This window comes from Arachis ipaensis, chromosome B4 (genome assembly GCF_059453495.1).
Source record: "Arachis ipaensis isolate K30076 ecotype BB chromosome B4, ASM5945349v1, whole genome shotgun sequence".
NCBI classification, from domain to species: domain Eukaryota; kingdom Viridiplantae; phylum Streptophyta; class Magnoliopsida; order Fabales; family Fabaceae; genus Arachis; species Arachis ipaensis.
This window is the reverse complement of record NC_142439.1, coordinates 47,801,025-47,818,784: the sequence shown is the minus strand read 5'-3', so window position 1 is coordinate 47,818,784 and position 17,760 is coordinate 47,801,025. Positions and strand designations below refer to the sequence as shown.

The 17,760-nt window shown below is 40.4% G+C and overlaps 1 non-coding gene across 1 annotated transcript; it reads right to left on the bottom strand.

The window, feature by feature from the left end:
- Positions 1-564: 564 nt before the first annotated feature.
- On the bottom strand, positions 565-672 carry LOC148567458 (small nucleolar RNA R71). Its single transcript, XR_015881746.1, has one exon. It is a non-coding gene; the product is annotated as a small nucleolar RNA R71 (small nucleolar RNA).
- Between the last annotated feature and the right edge of the window lie 17,088 nt (positions 673-17,760).

Sequence of the window (17,760 nt, the reverse complement as noted above, 5' to 3'; positions counted from 1 at the left end):
GGATTCCATATTTTCTGTTCTCTTCTTTTTTATATGAGCAGGAACAAGGACAAGAACATTCTTGTTGAAGCTGATCCTGAACCTGAAAGAACTCTAAAGAGGAAGCTAAGGGAAGCTAAATCACAACTCTCTGGAGAAAATCTGACAGAGATTTTCGAAAAAGAAGGAGACATGGCCGAAAATAATAACAATGCAAGGAAGATGCTTGGTGACTTTACTGCACCAAATTCCAATTTACATGGAAGAAGCATCTCAATCCCTGCCATTGGAGCAAACAATTTTGAACTTAAGCCTCAATTAGTTTCTCTGATGCAACAGAATTGCAAGTTTCATGGACTTCCATCAGAAGATCCTTTTCAGTTCTTAACTGAATTCTTGTAGATTTGTGATACTGTTAAGACCAATGGGGTTGATCCCGAGGTCTACAGGCTTATGCTTTTCCCGTTTGCTGTAAGAGATAGAGCTAGAGTATGGTTGGACTCTCAACCTAAAGATAGCCTGAAATCTTGGTATAAGCTGGTCACGGCTTTCTTAGCCAAATTCTTTCCTCCTCAAAAGCTTAGTAAGCTTAGAGTGGATGTTCAAACCTTCAAACAGAAAGAAGGTGAATCCCTCTATGAAGCTTGGGAGAGATACAAGGAACTGACCAAAAAGTGTCCTTCTGACATGCTTTCAGAATGGACCATCCTGGACATATTCTATGATGGTCTGTCTAAGTTATCAAAGATGTCACTGGACCATTCTGCAGGTGGATCCATCCACCTAAAGAAAATGCCTGCAGAAGCTCAAGAACTCATTGACATGGTTGCAAATAACCAGTTTATGTACACTTCTGAAAGGAATCATGTGAATAATGGGACGCCTATGAGGAAGAGAGTTCTTGAAATTGATACTCTGAATGCCGTATTGGCTCATAATAAAATATTGACTCAGCAAGTCAATATGATCTCTCAGAGTCTGAATGGATTGAAGGAATCATCCAACAGTACTAAAGAGGCATCTTCTGAAGAACAAGCTTGTGATCCTGAGAACCCTGCAATAGCAGAGGTGAATTAAATGGGTGAACCCTATGGAAACACCTATAATCCCTCATGGAGAAATCATCCAAATTTCTCATGGAAGGATCAACAAAAGCCTCAACAAGGCTTTAGCAATGGTGGAAGAAATAGGTTTAGCAATAGCAAGCCTTTTCCATCATCCACTCAGCAAAATATAGAGAGCTCTGAGCAGGATCCATCTAGCTTAGCAAATATAGTCTCTGATCTATATAAGGCCACTTTAAGTTTCATGAATGAAACGAGATCCTCCATTAGAAATTTGTAGGCACAAGTGGGCCAGCTGAGTAAAAGGGTCACTGAAACCCCTCCCAGTACTCTCCCAAGCAATACAGAAGAAAATCCAAAGAGAGAGTGCAAAGCCATTGATTTAATCACCATGGCCGAACCTACAAGGGAGGGAGAGGACATGAATCCCAATGAGGAAGACCTCCTGGGACATCCAGTGATCAACAAGGAGTTTCCCTCTGAGGAACCAAAGGAATCTGAGACTCATCTAGAGACCATAGAGATTCCATTGAACCTACTTATGCCATTCATGAGCTCTGATGAGTATTCTTCTTCTGAAGAGAATGAAGATGTTACTGAAGAGCAAGTTGCCAAGTACCTTGGTGCAATCATGAAGCTGAATGCCAGATTATTTGGTAATGAGACTCGGGAAGATGAACCCCCCTTGCTCATCAATGAACTAAGTGATCTGGATCAACTGAGATTGCCTCAGAAGAAACAGGATCCTGGAAAGTTCTTAATACCTTGTACCATAGGCACCATGACTTTTGAGAGGGCTCTATGTGACCTTGGATCAGGGATAAACCTCATGCCACTCTCTGTAATAGAGAAACTGGGAATCTTTGAGGTACAAGCTGCCAGAATCTCATTAGAGATGGCAGACAACTCCAGAAAATAGGCTTATGGACAAGTAGAGGACGTGCTAGTAAAGGTTGAAGGCCTTTACATCCCTGCTGATTTCATAATCCTGGATACTGGGAAGGATGAGGATGAATCCATCATCCTTGGAATACCCTTCCTAGCCACAGCAAGAGCTGTGATTGATGTGGATAGAGGAGAATTGATCCTTCAACTGAATGAGGACGACCTTGTGTTTAAAACTCAAGGATCTCCTTCTATAACCATGGAGAGGAAGCATGAAAAGCTTCTCTCACTGCAGAGTCAACCAAAGCCCCCAAAGTCAAACTCTAAGTTTGGTGTTGGGAAGCCACAATCAAACTCTAAGTTTGGTGTTGAACCCCCACATTCAAACTCTAAGTTTGGTGTTGGGAGGTTCCAACCTTACTCTGAACATATGTGAGGCTCCATGAGAGCTCACTGTCAAGCTATTGACATTAAAGAAGCGCTTGTTGGGAGGCAACCCAATGTTATCTAATTATATTTATTTATTTTCCATTGTTATTTTATGTGTTCTTTAGGTTTATGATCATGTAAAGTCACAAAAACTACTGAAAAATCAAAAACAGAATGAAAAATAGAATGAAAAATAGCACACCTTGGAGGAGAACAGTCTGGCATTTAAACACCAGAAACAAGCATCTGTCTGGCGTTTAACGCCAGAAACAGGCACCAAGCTGGCGTTTAACACCAGAAACAAGCATCTACCTAGCGTTAAACGCCAGAAACAAGCTACATTTGGGTGTTTAACGCCAGAAACAGGCAGCAGTCTGGCGTTAAATGCCAGAATTGCACAGCAAGGGCATTTTACATGTTTAAAGGGTGCAGGGATGAAAAATCCTTGACACCTCAGGATCTGTGGACCCCACAGGATCCCCACCTAACCCTATTCTCTCCTCTTCACACCTTTTCATAACTCTCTTCCCCAAATACCCTTCACCAATCACTTCAATCACTCTTTCCCATCACCCCCTCACCACTCACATCCATCTTCTCTTCCCCATAAACCCCACCTACCTTCAAATGCAAAATATTTTCCCTCCCAAACCCAACCCTAAATGGCCAAACCCTAAACCCCTCCCCACTTCTATATAAACCCCTCATTCCTTCTTCTATTTCACACAACACAACCCTATCTTCTTCCACTTGGCCGAAACCTACTCTCTCTCCCTCTCCTCCATTTCTCTTCTTCTTCGACTTCTTTTTTTTCTTCTTTTGCTCGGGGATGAGCAAAAATTTTAAGTTTGGTGTGGTAAAAGCATAGCTTTTTGTTTTTCCATAACCATTTATGGCACCTAAGACCAGAGAAACCTCTAGAAAGAGGAAAGGGAAGGCAATTGCTTCCACCTCTGGGTCATGGAAGATGGAGAGATTCATCTCAAAGGTCCATCAAGACCACTTCTATGAAGTTGTGGCCATGAAGAAAGTTATCCCTGAGGTTCCTTTCAAGCTCAAAGGGAATGAGTATCCGGAGATCCTACTTGAGATTTAAAGAAGAGGTTGGGAAGTTCTCACCAACCCCATTCAATAAATCGGGATCCTAATGGTTCAAGAGTTCTATGTAAACGCATGGATCACAAGGAACCATGATCAAAGTGTGAACCCAAATTCAAAGCATTGGCTTACTATGGTTCGGGGAAAATACTTAGATTTCAGTCCGGAAAATGTAAGGCTGGCGTTCAACTTGCCAATGATGGAAGAGAACGCACACTCCTACACAAGTCTGAAGTTACTATAGACCGGGCCATCATGATCCATAGTATCATGATTGAAGAAGAGGTGGAAGTTCATGTGATTATACCTCAAGAACTCTACAAGGTGGCTAACAAGTCCTCCACTTGGGCAAGGTTAGCCTTTCCTCACCTCATATGCCAACTCTGCAATTCGGCTGGAATTGACATAGAGCGAGATATCCTCATTGAAAAGGATAAGCCCATCACTAAGAAAAGGATGGAGCAAATAAGAGATCATGGACCTCAACATGAGCATGAGGAGATTCCTCACCATGAAATCCCAGAGATGCCTCAGGGGATGAACTTTCCTCCACAGAATTATTGGGAACAAATCAACACTTCCCTAGGAGAATTAAGTTCCAACATAGGACAACTAAGGGTGGAGCATCAAGAGCACTCCATCATTGATGCCAGGGCATCTTGGCCAGTTTCACTGACCTTTTGTTTATTGTTTTTAGGTTAGTTTCATGCATTCTCTTAGGAAATAAGATAGTTTCGGGTAGATATTCACTTACACCTTGATTCAAGCATACATTGTGCATTTTACATTATTTCATGAGGATTTTGCATGAGTTTAGTGACAAATTGTATGCTGCATTACCCATGACTTGTACTAGAACTTTGATGCACTCTATTGCTTGATTTCAGGACCAAAGGAAGCAAGGAATGGGAGGTAACTTGCAAAGTTAATGAGAAAAAGTGATTGCCAATAACGCTCTCGAAGCCATCATTGACCACGTTAAGAGTCACGTTAACTAAGTTAACGTGAACTCTAACGTGGAGAGGGGAAGTTGAGCCAACGTTAGTGACACTTAACATTGTCACTAACGTTGGCAAATGCTCACAAGTGGCCACGTTAGAGTCCATGTTAACTTAGTTAACGTGGCCTCTAACGTTAAAAGGGGGAAGAAACGCCAACGTTAGTGACATTCAACATTGTCACTAACGTTGGCCTAAGGAGAAACATACCACGTTAACTCCCACGTTAACTTGGTTAACGTGGGAGCTAATGTAATAAGCAAGAGTGGTTGACAACGTTAGTGACACCCAACATTGTCACTAATGTTAGAAGCAACCACACAACCCCCCAAGGAGCCACGTTAACTTCCACGTTAACTCAGTTAACGTGGAAGCTAACGATGAGTGAAAGAAACGCCAACGTTAGTGACATTCAACATTGTCACTAACGTTGGGGATGGCTAAGCATGGCCACGTTAGAAGCCACGTTAACCTAGTTAACGTGGACTCTAACGTGAGACATAGGGGCACCTTGGAACGTTAGTGACATTGTTGAGTGTCACTAACGTTCTCGAAGGATGGCAAGCCCACGTTAAAGAGCCACGTTAACTAAGTTAACGTGGGCTCTAACGTGGGAACAAAGGGGGCTTTTCAAAGTTATTGGGAATGTTAAGTCTTAATAACGTGTGCGAAAGACTTAGAGGCAACGTTAGTGGCAACGTTTGTGCCATTAACGTTGAAGTTAACGTGGCTTTTACTTAGGAACGTTAGTGAGAAAGTTGATTGTCACTAACGTTCTCGAACTCATATTTTCACTAAACGTTAACACCCCTAACGTCCTGAGCTAAAGTCTCTGCCCACTTCACACTTTCTCTCTGCAAGTAAAGCCAAGCCCAAATGAAGAAGAGAACTGCTTCAAACTCAAGATCCAAAGGCCCAAGACTTGAAGAGCCAACTAGAAGCTGAGAAAAGTAGTATATATAGGAGTAGCTTTGAATTGTTAAAAGGGAGTTCTGAAAAGTTGGAAAAGAGAACTACTCTCTGTATTTTACCTTCTCTGCATTTTCTAGTTTGATGATGTATTCTCCATCTTTGTTTTCATTTTCTAGAGCTATGAACAACTAAACCCCTTTCATTGGGTTAGGGAGCTCTGTTGTAATTTGATGGATCAATACTAATTTTCATTATTCTTCTTCTATCTTTTCTCTTGATTTTACTTGAAAGCTTTCGATCTTCATCCAATTGGGTAGTTATCTTGGAAAATAAGCTATTCAAACTTGGATCTCTTTTGAACCTTGAAAAAGGAATGAAGAGATCAAGCTAGAAATGCTTTCTCATGCTGGACCAAATTGGGTTTGGATAGGTATGTGACTATAACCCTCTCAATACTTGATTTGGGAAATGCATGTGGTATAATCAGTGACCATACTTCATCTCTTCTCATGAGCAATTGACCAAGGAATTGGCTATTGATCAAGATTTGAGAGATTGAATTTGTAATTCAATCAATTAAGATTGCCAAGGAGATCAATGAGTGCATTGATTGAGGAAGAGATGAAAATGAACTTGATCCGGAGGATTGCAATATCTCCTAAGCCCAATGAACTCCCCATCTCTGATCTTACCCATTCTCTTTAATTTCTGCCATTTACTTTTATGAGCAAATCCCCCATTCCCATTTACAATTCTGCAATTTACTTTCAGTCATTTAATTCCAGTCCTTTAATTCTAGCATTTACTTTTCTGTTATTTACATTCCCGCCATTTTATTTTCTGCAACTCTCAACCCAAATTCTGGATTCGCTTAACTAGAACATTCTTCTGATTAAAGTTGCTTGATCAATCAATCCCTGTGGGATTCGACCTCACTCTATTGTGAGTTTTTACTTGACGACAAATTCGGTACACTTGCCGAAGGAAATTTGTTGAGAGACAGTTTCCACCCGCATCAAGTTTATGGCGCCGTTGCCAAGGATTGATTGTGCATCAACAATGATTAAATTGGAAGATCACTAGATTGAGCATTTTTATTTTGTGAATTTCATTTCTGTTTGAGTGATTTACTTTCTGTTTTAGTTAAACTTCTTCCCTTCCCCCTCTACTCTTTTGTTTTTCTTTGTTATTTTCAATTCTGTGTACTAACCCACTAACTGTTTGATATATTGCATCACCCACAACTAATAGTAATTCTGACAAAAATACTTTCTGCACCTATCTTTTCTTGCTTACACTTAATGGTTGTATGACAGGGAGAAGAAGCGGGGCTTCAACTTTCTTCGATTCTGAACCTGAGAGGACCTTCCTTAGATTAAGGAGGGAGGCAAGAGGAAAGAAAGTGGTTGGTGCTGAGGAAGAAGAGGAATTCTTTGAACCAAACATGGAAGACAACATGGAAAACCATCATGAAGAAGAGGATCACAACCATGGGGGAGGAGGTAGAGCAAATCATGCTGGTGAGGATAGAAGAGTTTTGGGCTCTTACATTAATCCAAACCTAGGCAATTGTGGAAGTAGCATCCAAAAGCCAACAATCCATGCCAACAACTTTGAACTTAAACCACAGCTCATCACCCTTGTTCAGAACAACTGTTCGTTTGGAGGAGGTGTTCAAGAAGACCCCAATCAACATTTAACCACCTTCCTGAGAATATGTGACACAGTGAAGTCTAATGGTGTTCATCCTGACGCCTATAGACTACTCTTATTTCCATTCTCACTCAGGGACAAGGCAGCCAAGTGGCTGGAATCTTTCCCAAGGGAAAGCTTGACAACTTGGAAAGACGTGGTGAACAAATTCTTAGCAAGATTTTACCCTCCTCAACAAATCAATAGGCTGAGAGATGAGGTCCAAACTTTCAGGAAACAAGATGGTGAGACTCTATATGAAGCATGGGAGATGTTTAAAGACCTAACAAGGAGGTGCCCACCAGATATGTTCAACGAATGGGTGCAGCTGCACATTTTCTATGAAGGGCTCTCTTATGAGTCAAAGAAGGCCGTAGACCATTCATCCGGAGGATCTTTGAACAAGAAGAAGACTATTCAGGAAGCCATAGATGTTATTGAAACAGTAGCAGAGAACGACTACTTCTATGCTTCCGAAAGAGGGAACACAAGAGGAGTAATGGAGCTAAACAATGTAGATGCTCTGTTGGCCTAAAACAAGCTCATTACCCAGCAGCTGGCTGACCTCACCAAGAAGATGGAGAGGAACCAAGTAGCAGCAATCTTCACTTCATCAACAACCCAAGAAGGAGTGAATGAAGAAGCAGAGGGTAGTCAGGAGCAAGCCAACTACATTGGGAATTCACCAAGGCAAAACTATGATCCATATTCCAAGACCTACAACCCTGGATGGAGAAACCACCCAAACTTTGGGTGGGGAAGTCAGCAAGATCAAAACCAAGACCAGAGACGTTACAACTCCAACAACAATGCCGCTCACCAATAATTCACACAGAGGACATCTCAACACCCCCACAACAACATTTCTCCACACGCCCATCAAAACCGAAACAGCACATCTGCTCCGAATCAACCATCAATTGATGACAAGCTCTCTAAGATTGATGCCTTACTTGAAGGAATATGCCAAGAGATTCAAGAAAATAAGGTGTTCAAAGAGGAGGTATGAGCCAATATTAAGAACCAGGGAGAGACCATTAGGAAGCTGGAATTCTAGGTGGGATATTTAGCTGAGAAGATTCCCAAACCTACCGATAGCTTCCCAAGTGACACGGAGAAAAACCCCAAAGGAGAAGCAAAGAAAGTAAGATGGGAAGATTGCAAAATGGTCACTACAAGTGATCAAGAGACTGAAGACAAGCAAGGCAAAATTTTTGAACAACTTGAAGACAACTCAACAAAGGAGGAGGATAGAGATCACCAAGAACCAGAAATCTCACAACAAGAGCTGCTGAAGCTCTATGCACCCTTCCCTCAACTGCTCAATGGTGCTGTGGGAAAGAGAATATACTCAAGGTTCCTAGACTTGTTTGCATCTCTGCATGTAAACATACCATTCATCAAGGCAATTCAACAAATGCCTGCATTCATCAAGTATATGAAGGAACTTCTTCCCAGGAAAAGCTCACTCAATGGAGGCCAGACTATAGTGATGAACAAGGAATGTAGTGCCCTTATTCAACCTGAGTTGCCTACAAAAAGAAGAGACCCAGGGAGTTTTCACATCCCTTGTGCCATAGGTGAAACTATGTTTGATGGAGCACTATGTGATTTGGGGGCCAGCATCAACTTACTGCCCTTATCCTTGGTGAAGAGGCTGCAGATCAATGAGATAATGCCCACAGATGTAATCATTAGACTGGCTGACAAAACTCAAAAGCAAGCAATAGGAGTGGTGGAAAATGTGTTGCTAAAGGTTGGGAAATACTTTCTCCCAACAGACTTTGTCATCCTGAACATGGAAGAGAGTCACACTCACCCAATCATATTGGGAAAACCATTCCTAACTACGGCTAGAGCACTTATCGATGTAGAGAAAGGGGAGCTAATATTGAGAATCCATGATGAATGACTCAGCTTTAATATTTTCAAACTCTCACAAGAAACAGATCAAGAGGACAAGGAACTAAGCACAAATGATAATGAGACACTAAAAGAGGAGACAAGCACTGAAGCACAGCCAGTTCATTCTGAGATCTCATTAATTGATAAACAAGGAAAACAGCAATTGCCACAGCTCAAGGAAAAATTGGAGGAACTTAAACCTCTAGAGGCAGGTAAAGACAGCATCACAACTCCTTTAGAAAAAGAGGTCACCGAGGGCAAGGCAACCTCAAAAGAAACAAAGAAGAAGGTACCAAGGAGGTGGAGGAACAAGAAGATCCCTACTAAAGACTTCTCTCCAGGGGATAGAGTTGTCTCAGCTTACTTCCCAGATATTCCCCCTAATCTCCCCACTGTACCATCTCAGTTACCTAAGGTCTTCACTATCAACAGAGTTCTTTCCCTGGAACATGTGGAGATCATTGATCCAACCAATGGATATAAGTCCACAGCAAGAGGGGAGGACTTTAAGCACTACCAACCACCCTGATGAAGGAAAAACGTCAAGCTAGTGACGCTAAAGAAGCGCTTCATGGGAGGCAACCCATGTTTTATATGTTTTTAGAAAATAGTAAAAAAATCAATGTTTATGAATTTCAACCCAAACTTGACAAACACTTGGTGAAACCTTTATCATGCAGTATATAGTGAAGAACAAGTTTGGTGTTCAAAGCAGAACTCCTGGAGCTTTGAACAAAACTTTTCATCACAAGTACTCCAAACTAAGTTTGATGTCACCCCATGGTGCCATCAATCTGCCTATAAGGATACACAAGTAGTTAGTTAGTTGAAATTCATAAATAAACAAACTCTTTTTCTTCTCTTTATCATTCTAGCCGTAGAGTTGATTTTTATAATATTAATTTCCTTATTTTAAATCTTTATAGGAAAAAGGAAAAGAGCATTGAAGGGGATTGATTGGACAATTAAATAGGGGGAGATTCCGCCACTTAATGAAGAACACTACATACATGTCTCAAGAGGGAACGCATAGGGAAACGTTGCCATGCAACATTGGATAAGAAAGACCCTTGAAGACCGAACCAATCACTCTCATTAAGTGATGATCCTTGTCCTTCCTTCATACACAACCCCAACCGTCCATCAAGCAACAATCCTTGCAATCCACACCTTCCATCCACTTATGATCTCCCTATATAAGTGAACCTTAGTGCATGCTCATTTCTCACACTCAAATTCTCACTCTCCACACTTCATACTTTCGGCTTGCTCAACCCCCTTCATCAAACTCTGTCCTAGCCAACCTATTCCTCATCTATCCGTATCCTCCAACCCCCCCTTAAAACAGCAACTCAATTCATGGCATCATCAAGCTCAAAGAGGCAAAAGAGGAAGGAACCCATGGAGAGTGTTCCCTTCGATGAGAAGAGATTCAAAACTGCCTTTTATGAACGTGAATTCGAACGGATAAGGGCCAGAAATATATTGCCAGAGTTAATCTTCCAAATCAATGCAAATGAGTCACCACAAATTCTGGAGAAAATCGAACAGAGTGGGTGGCAATTGCTCACAAGTCCAGAGGGGAAGATCAATGGAAACCTCATCAAAGAATTTTATGCAAATGTAGTAAGAGAAGATAAAACCAAGGCCCTAACCTTCAAAAGTTACGTGAGAGGAAAGGAGGTGGACTTCAGCCCAAATGCCATAACAAGAGCTCTTCACCTGAAATCACCTCATTTTGATGAGGACAATTATCAGGCAAGGATAAGTAGAAACCCTGATAATGATGAGCTCTCAGAGATAGTGTCAGACATCTGTATTATAGCAGCTGACTGGGAAAGGTACACAGATAGGAGACCCAAGTTCATCAAGAGGGGAGACCTGAGCCCTGAAGCCAAGGGGTGGTTTGAACTCGTAAGGAGGTCCATTCTACCAGCTGCAAATAATTCAGAGGTAAACATCAATCGAGCTACTATGGTGCATTGCTTATTACAGGGTGGGGAAATCAATGTGAATGAGCTCATCACTGAGGGGATTCAAGATTCGGCTGAGAAGGTTGATTCAGGTTCCAGGCTTTGGTACCCCAGCACCATTCTCTGCTTATGAAACAAGGCCAAGGTAGTATTTGAGGACAGCAATCCAGACTGGGTGAACCCAGAGAGGCCAGTTACACTCGAGCGATTAGTTTATACTACACCTGCTCAGCAACAAAGAAGACCACAAATAGGGAAACCAAAAGTAAAAAAAAGAGTTCACCAAGAGGAACCTCATCAGGAAGAATATCAACAAGGAGAGTATTATGATCCAGCCAACTTGAACATGAGTCACCTTCTAAGAGCCATTGAGGATCTGGGGATGAGACATATGGAAGGACAAGAGCAAATACTGAACCTTCAGTCCAACTGGCTGAGCCAACAGGAAGCAGGGCAAATACAACAAATGGAGCAACAGCAGGAACACTACTCCCAGCTCACTCAAGCCATCAACCAAGTGAATAAGAGGCAGGAGCTTCAAGAGAAGCACTTGCAAGAACTCAACCAGCGGCAAATAGCCCAAAATAAAAACTTTCAATGAGTTCAGTGTACTCAATGAAGGAAGGCAACTACATAGGGAGGAGTTCTATGTAAACACTCAAGCCAAGTTGAATTACATGTCTAATCAATTGCATCATCTCCACTATGCCATTCCCACATATGATGAGGTCCAAAAAGAATTGGTAGAGCAAGAAGAAGGGAAGGTGAAACAGCAGAAAGAAGCATTAAAGAAGAAGATGGAAGATACTGACTTCTGGAAGAAACTGCTTAGAAAAGGCAAGGGAAGTGGAAGTACAAGCACTCAAGAGAGACACAATGAGGACAAGCAAGGATGGGAGCATGATCATCCACATGAATGACAGGTGGTGCAGTTCTTTTTAGTCCATCATTTTCTATGCTTTAAATAAGGAAGATCTTGTATGAAATAGAACATGCTTCCATGTTAGCTTAAATCTTTTTAAATTCTGTCTTTTAAGTTTTCTTTCTGAAGAAGGTCTCTGTGTGCTAGTCTTTATTTCACTGCATCCTTACTTTACTTACTTGTATGCTTGTCCCTTTTGAATCAAATGAAGAGAGAATGTTTATATTTCAAAAGACCAGAGTAGAGTTCATACTATAGAGTACATTCATGAGTTTGTGGTATGATCATAAGTTAGCTAAGTTGGTTCAACCATAAGGTGGGATGACAACTATCTGGCCTGAATACTTTGCTTTGAATACACTCATGAGACTAAGTATATGACAAGATCCTAATAAGAGAAAGAGAAAAGAATAATGAAAGTGGAAAAACAAAAGAAAAAGAGTAAGCAATAAGGCTAGGCACCAATGGTTTTGATCTTAAGATATGTGTCTGTGGTGTTCCTGTGTGAGGGATCTACTTGGATGAATAAGCTCTTAGGGGTGCTTTATCACTTGGTAACTTGGGTTAACTAACCCGGGATTATCAGCTGAAAGTCCATTATCAAGAGTAACCCTCACCACAGAGCATTTAGTAACCCAAAGAGGTGCTGGACACCAAGGTCTCAAGAAGGAAAATAAATGAACTATATGCTTGTGGTGTGTATGTATGGGGGAGAGACTTGAGGGTAAGTCCTTAGGGGTGCTTCAACACCTAGCACCTTGAACCAACTGGTTCGGGAGTGTTGGCTGAAAGCTTATCTTAAAAAGTTGCCCATTTACAGAGCACTTAGCCTAAGAACACCAATAAGCTCTGAAATGACAATAAAGGGGTCAATGAATAAAAGTCTCATGGGATGTAAGCAAGGTGAGTGTTTTAGGACATGATAAAGGTCTGAAAGCCAGTAAAGGAATGAACCTAAGTTGCAATGCATGAAACCACCATAAAATCAGTGATATGACTTCCACAAGAATGACTCATTGCTCTTGGCATTCAATTCATCATTCTCTTGTTTCAGTACTTGCTTAGGGACAAGCAAGCTTTAAGTTTGCTGTTGTAATGCCAGGGCATCTTGGCCAGTTTCACTGACCTTTTCTTTACTGTTTTTAGGTTAGTTTCATGCATTCTCTTAGGAAATAAGATAGTTTTGGGTAGATATTCACTTACACCTTGATTCAAGCATACATTGTGCATTTTAGATTATTTCATGAGGATTTTGCATGAGTTTAGTGACAAATTGTATGCTGCATTACCCATGACTTGTACTAGAACTTTGTTGCATTCTATTGCTTGATTTCAGGACCAAAGAAAGCAAGGAATGGGAGGTAACTTGCAAAGTTAATGAGAAAAAGTGATTGCCAATAATGCTCTTGAAGCCATCATTGACCACGTTAAGAGTCACGTTAACTAAGTTAACGTGAACTCTAACGTGGAGAGGGAAAGTTGAGCCAACGTTAGTGACACTTAACATTGTCACTAAAGTTGGCAAATGCTCACAAGTGGCCACGTTGGAGTCCACGTTAACTTAGTTAACGTGGCCTCTAACGTTAAAAGGGGGAAGAAACGCCAATGTTAGTGACACCCATCATTGTCACTAACGTTGGAAGCAACCACACAACCCCCCAAGGAGCCACGTTAACTTCCACGTTAACACAGTTAATGTGGAAGCTAACGATGAGTGAAAGAAACGCCAACGTTAGTGACATTCAACATTGTCACTAACGTTGGGATGGCTAAGCATGGCCACGTTAGAAGCCACGTTAACCTAGTTAACGTGGACTCTAACGTGAGACATAGGGGCACCTTGGAACGTTAGTGACAATGTTGAGTGTCACTAACGTTCTCGAAGGATGGCAAGCCCACGTTAAAGAGCCACGTTAACTAAGTTAACGTGGGCTCTAACGTGGGAACAAAGGGGGCTTTTCAAAGTTATTTGGAATGTTAAGTCTCAATAACGTGTGCGAAAGACTTAGAGGCAACGTTAGTGGCAATGTTTGTGCCACTAACATTGAAGTTAACGTGGCTTTTACTTAGGAACGTTAGTGAGAAAGTTGATTGTCACTAACGTTCTCGAACTCATATTTTCACTAAACGTTAACACCCCTAACGTCTTGAGCTAAAGTCTCTTCCCACTTCACACTTTCTCTCTGCAAGTAAAGCCAAGCCCAAATGAAGAAGAGAACTGCTTCAAACTCAAGATCCAAAGGCCCAAGACTTGAAGAGCCAACTAGAAGCTGAGAAAAGTAGTATATATAGGAGTAGCTTTGAATTGTTAAAAGGGAGTTCTGAAAAGTTGGAAAAGAGAACTACTCTCTGTATTTTACCTTCTCTGCATTTTCTAGTTTGATGATGTATTCTCCATTTTTGTTTTCATTTTCTAGAGCTATGAACAACTAAACCCCTTTCATTGGGTTAGGGAGCTCTGTTGTAATTTGATGGATCAATACTAATTTTCATTATTCTTCTTCTATCTTTTCTCTTGATTTTACTTGAAAGCTTTCGATCTTCATCCAATTGGGTAGTTATCTTGGAAAATAAGCTATTCAAACTTGGATCTCTTTTGAACCTTGAAAGAGGAATGAAGAGATCAAGCTAGAAATGCTTTCTCATGCTGGACCAAATTGGGTTTGGATGGGTATGTGACTATAACCCTCTCAATACTTGATTTGGGAAATGCATGTGGTATAATCAGTGACCATACTTCATCTCTTCTCATGAGCAATTGACCAAGGAATTGGCTATTGATCAAGATTTGAGAGATTGAATTTGTAATTCAATCAATTAAGATTGCCAAGGAGATCAATGAGTGCATTGATTGAGGAAGAGATGAAAATGAACTTGATCCGGAGGATTGTAATATCTCCTAAGCCCAATGAACTCCCCATCTCTGATCTTACCCATTCTCTTTAATTTCTGCCATTTACTTTTATGAGCGAATCCCCCATTCCCATTTACAATTCTGCAATTTGCTTTCAGTCATTTACTTCCAGTCCTTTAATTCTAGCATTTACTTTCCTGTTATTTACATTCCCGCCATTATATTTTCTGCAACTCTCAACCCAAATTCTGGATTCGCTCAACTAGAACATTCTTCTGATTAAAGTTGCTTGATCAATCAATCCCTGTGTGATTCGACCTCACTCTATTGTGAGTTTTTACTTGACGACAAATTCGGTACACTTGCCGAAGGAAATTTGTTGAGAGACAGTTTCCACCCACATCAATCATCGTCCATGAAATTAGAGAAGATCAAAAAGCTATGAGGGAGGAGCAAGAAAGACAAGGAAGAGACATAGAGGAGCTCAAGAGCACCATTGGTTCTTCAACAAGAGGAAGACACCACCCTCACTAAGGTGGACTCATTCCTTAATCTCCTTGTTTATTTATTTTCCTGTTTTTTGATTTTTGAGCTTTATGTTTTTTTATATTTGTGTCTTATTACATGATCATTAGTGTCTAAGTGTCTATGCCTTAAAGTTATGAATATGAATCCATCACCTCTCTTAAATGAAAACTGTTTTAATTACAAAAGAACATGAAGTACATGGTTTCGAATTCATCCTTGAAACTAGTTTAATTATTTTGATGTGGTGGCAATACTTTTTGTTTTCTGAATGTATGCTTGAACAGTGCATATGTCTTTTGAAGTTTATGTTTATGAATGTTAAATATGTTGGCTCTTGAAGAATAAGGGAAAAGGATAAATGTTATTTGATAATCTGAAAAATCATAAAAATGATTCTTGAAGCAAGAAAAAGCCAAAAGCTCTTTAAACCAAAAGGTAAGAGCAAAAAGCCAATAGCCCTTAAAACCAAAAGGCAAGGGTAAATAAAAAGGATCCAAGGCTTTGCGCATCAGTGGATAGGAGGGCCTAAAGGAATAAAATCCTGGCGTAAGCAGCTGAACCAAGCTGTCCCTAACCATGTGCTTGTGGCGTGAAGGTGTCAAGTAAAAACTTGAGACTGAGCGGTTAAAGTCAAGGTCCAAAGCAAAAATAAGAGTGTGCTTAAGAACCCTGTACACCTCTAATTAGGGACTTTAGCAAAGCTGAGTCACAATCTGAAAAGGTTCACCCAGTTATGTGTCTGTGGCATTTATGTATCCGGTGGTAATACTGGAAAACAAAGTGCTTAGGGCCACGGCCAAGACTCATAAAGTAGCTATGTTCAAGAATTAACATACTGAACTAGGAGAATCAATAACACTATCTGAATTCTAAATTCCTATAGATGCCAATCATTCTGAGCCACAATGGATAAAGTGAGATGCCAAAACTATTCAAGAGGCAAAAAGCTACAAGTCCTGCTCATCTAATTGGGGCTAAGTTTCATTGATATTTTGAAATTTATAGTATATTTTCTTCTTTTTATCCTATTTATTTTTCAGTTGCTTGGGAACAAGCAACAATTTAAGTTTGGTGTTGTGATGCATTGTTTTTACATAGTTTTCAGTATAATTTAGTTAGTTTTTAGTATATTTTTATTAGTTTTTAATTAAAATTCACATTTTTGGACTTTACTATGAGTTTGTGTGTTTTTCTGTGATTTTAGGTATTTTCTGGCTAAAATTGAGGGACTTGAGCAAAAATCAGATTCAGAGGTTGAAGAAGGACTGCAGATGCTGTTGGATTCTGACCTCCCTGCACTCAAAGTAGATTTTCTGGAGCTACAGAACTTCAAATGGCGCGCTCTCAATTGTGTTGGAAGGTAGACATCCAGGGCTTTCCAGCAATATATAATAGTCCATACTTTGATTAAGGATAGATGACGTAAACTGGCGTTGAACGCCAGTTTCATGCTGCCTTCTGGAGTCAAACGCCAGAAATAGGTTGCAAAGTGGAGTTAAACGCCAGAAACAGGTTACAAACTGGCGTTCAACTCCAAGAGAAGCCTCTACACGTGTAAAGCTCAATGCTCAGCCCAAGCACACACCAAGTGGGCCCCAGAAGTGGATTTCTGCATCATTTACTCGTTTCTGTAAACCCTAGTAACTAGTTTAGTATAAATAGAACCTTTTACTATCTTTGTAGAAATCTTTTGATCAGTTTTATGCTATCTTACACTTTCATGGGGGATGGCCATTCGGCCATGCCTGAACCATTATCACTTATGTATTTTCAAACGGTAGAGTTTCTACACACCATAGATTAAGGTGTGGAGCTCTGCTGTTCCTCATGAATTAATACAAAGTACTACTATTTTTCTATTTAATTCAAGCTTATTCCTATTCTAAGATATCCATTCGCACCCAAGAACATGATGAATGTGATGATTATGTGACGCTCATCATCATTCTCACTTATGAATGCGTGCCTGACAAACACTTTCGTTCTACATGCAAACAAGCTAGAATGAATATCTCTTGGATATCTAATACAGAGGACCGAGTCTGAGATATTAGAATCTTCATGATATTAGAATCTTCGAGATATTAGGATCTTCGTTCTACATACGGTGGTGAATGGTGAAAAGGAGCTTGTGAGTGTGGTGGTTTGAAGTTATGTTGAGAGGGTGGTCCATAAGCACAGGGTGGGACTTGTTGGTGACTATCATGAGGTCCACCATATCTATCAGCTTGGTATGCATTGTAGAATGGTCTTTGTCCATGATATCTTGGAAGGTGTTGTTGCCGGAAGGGTTGATCAGATCCTCTTGGCTCCATCCATCTTTTATTTCTTAGACCTTGATGCATATTCCTGTTATAGCTTCTATTCCCTTCAACATATTCAGAACCAAACTCAAAGAGAGAGGGGTGAGAGTTCATAGTATCTAATAAAAAAATAAAAAGGGAAAAATAAAAACAAATAAACAAATAAAAGAAAAATATTTACAATAACCAATAATAAGGCACACGTTTGCAGTTCCCCG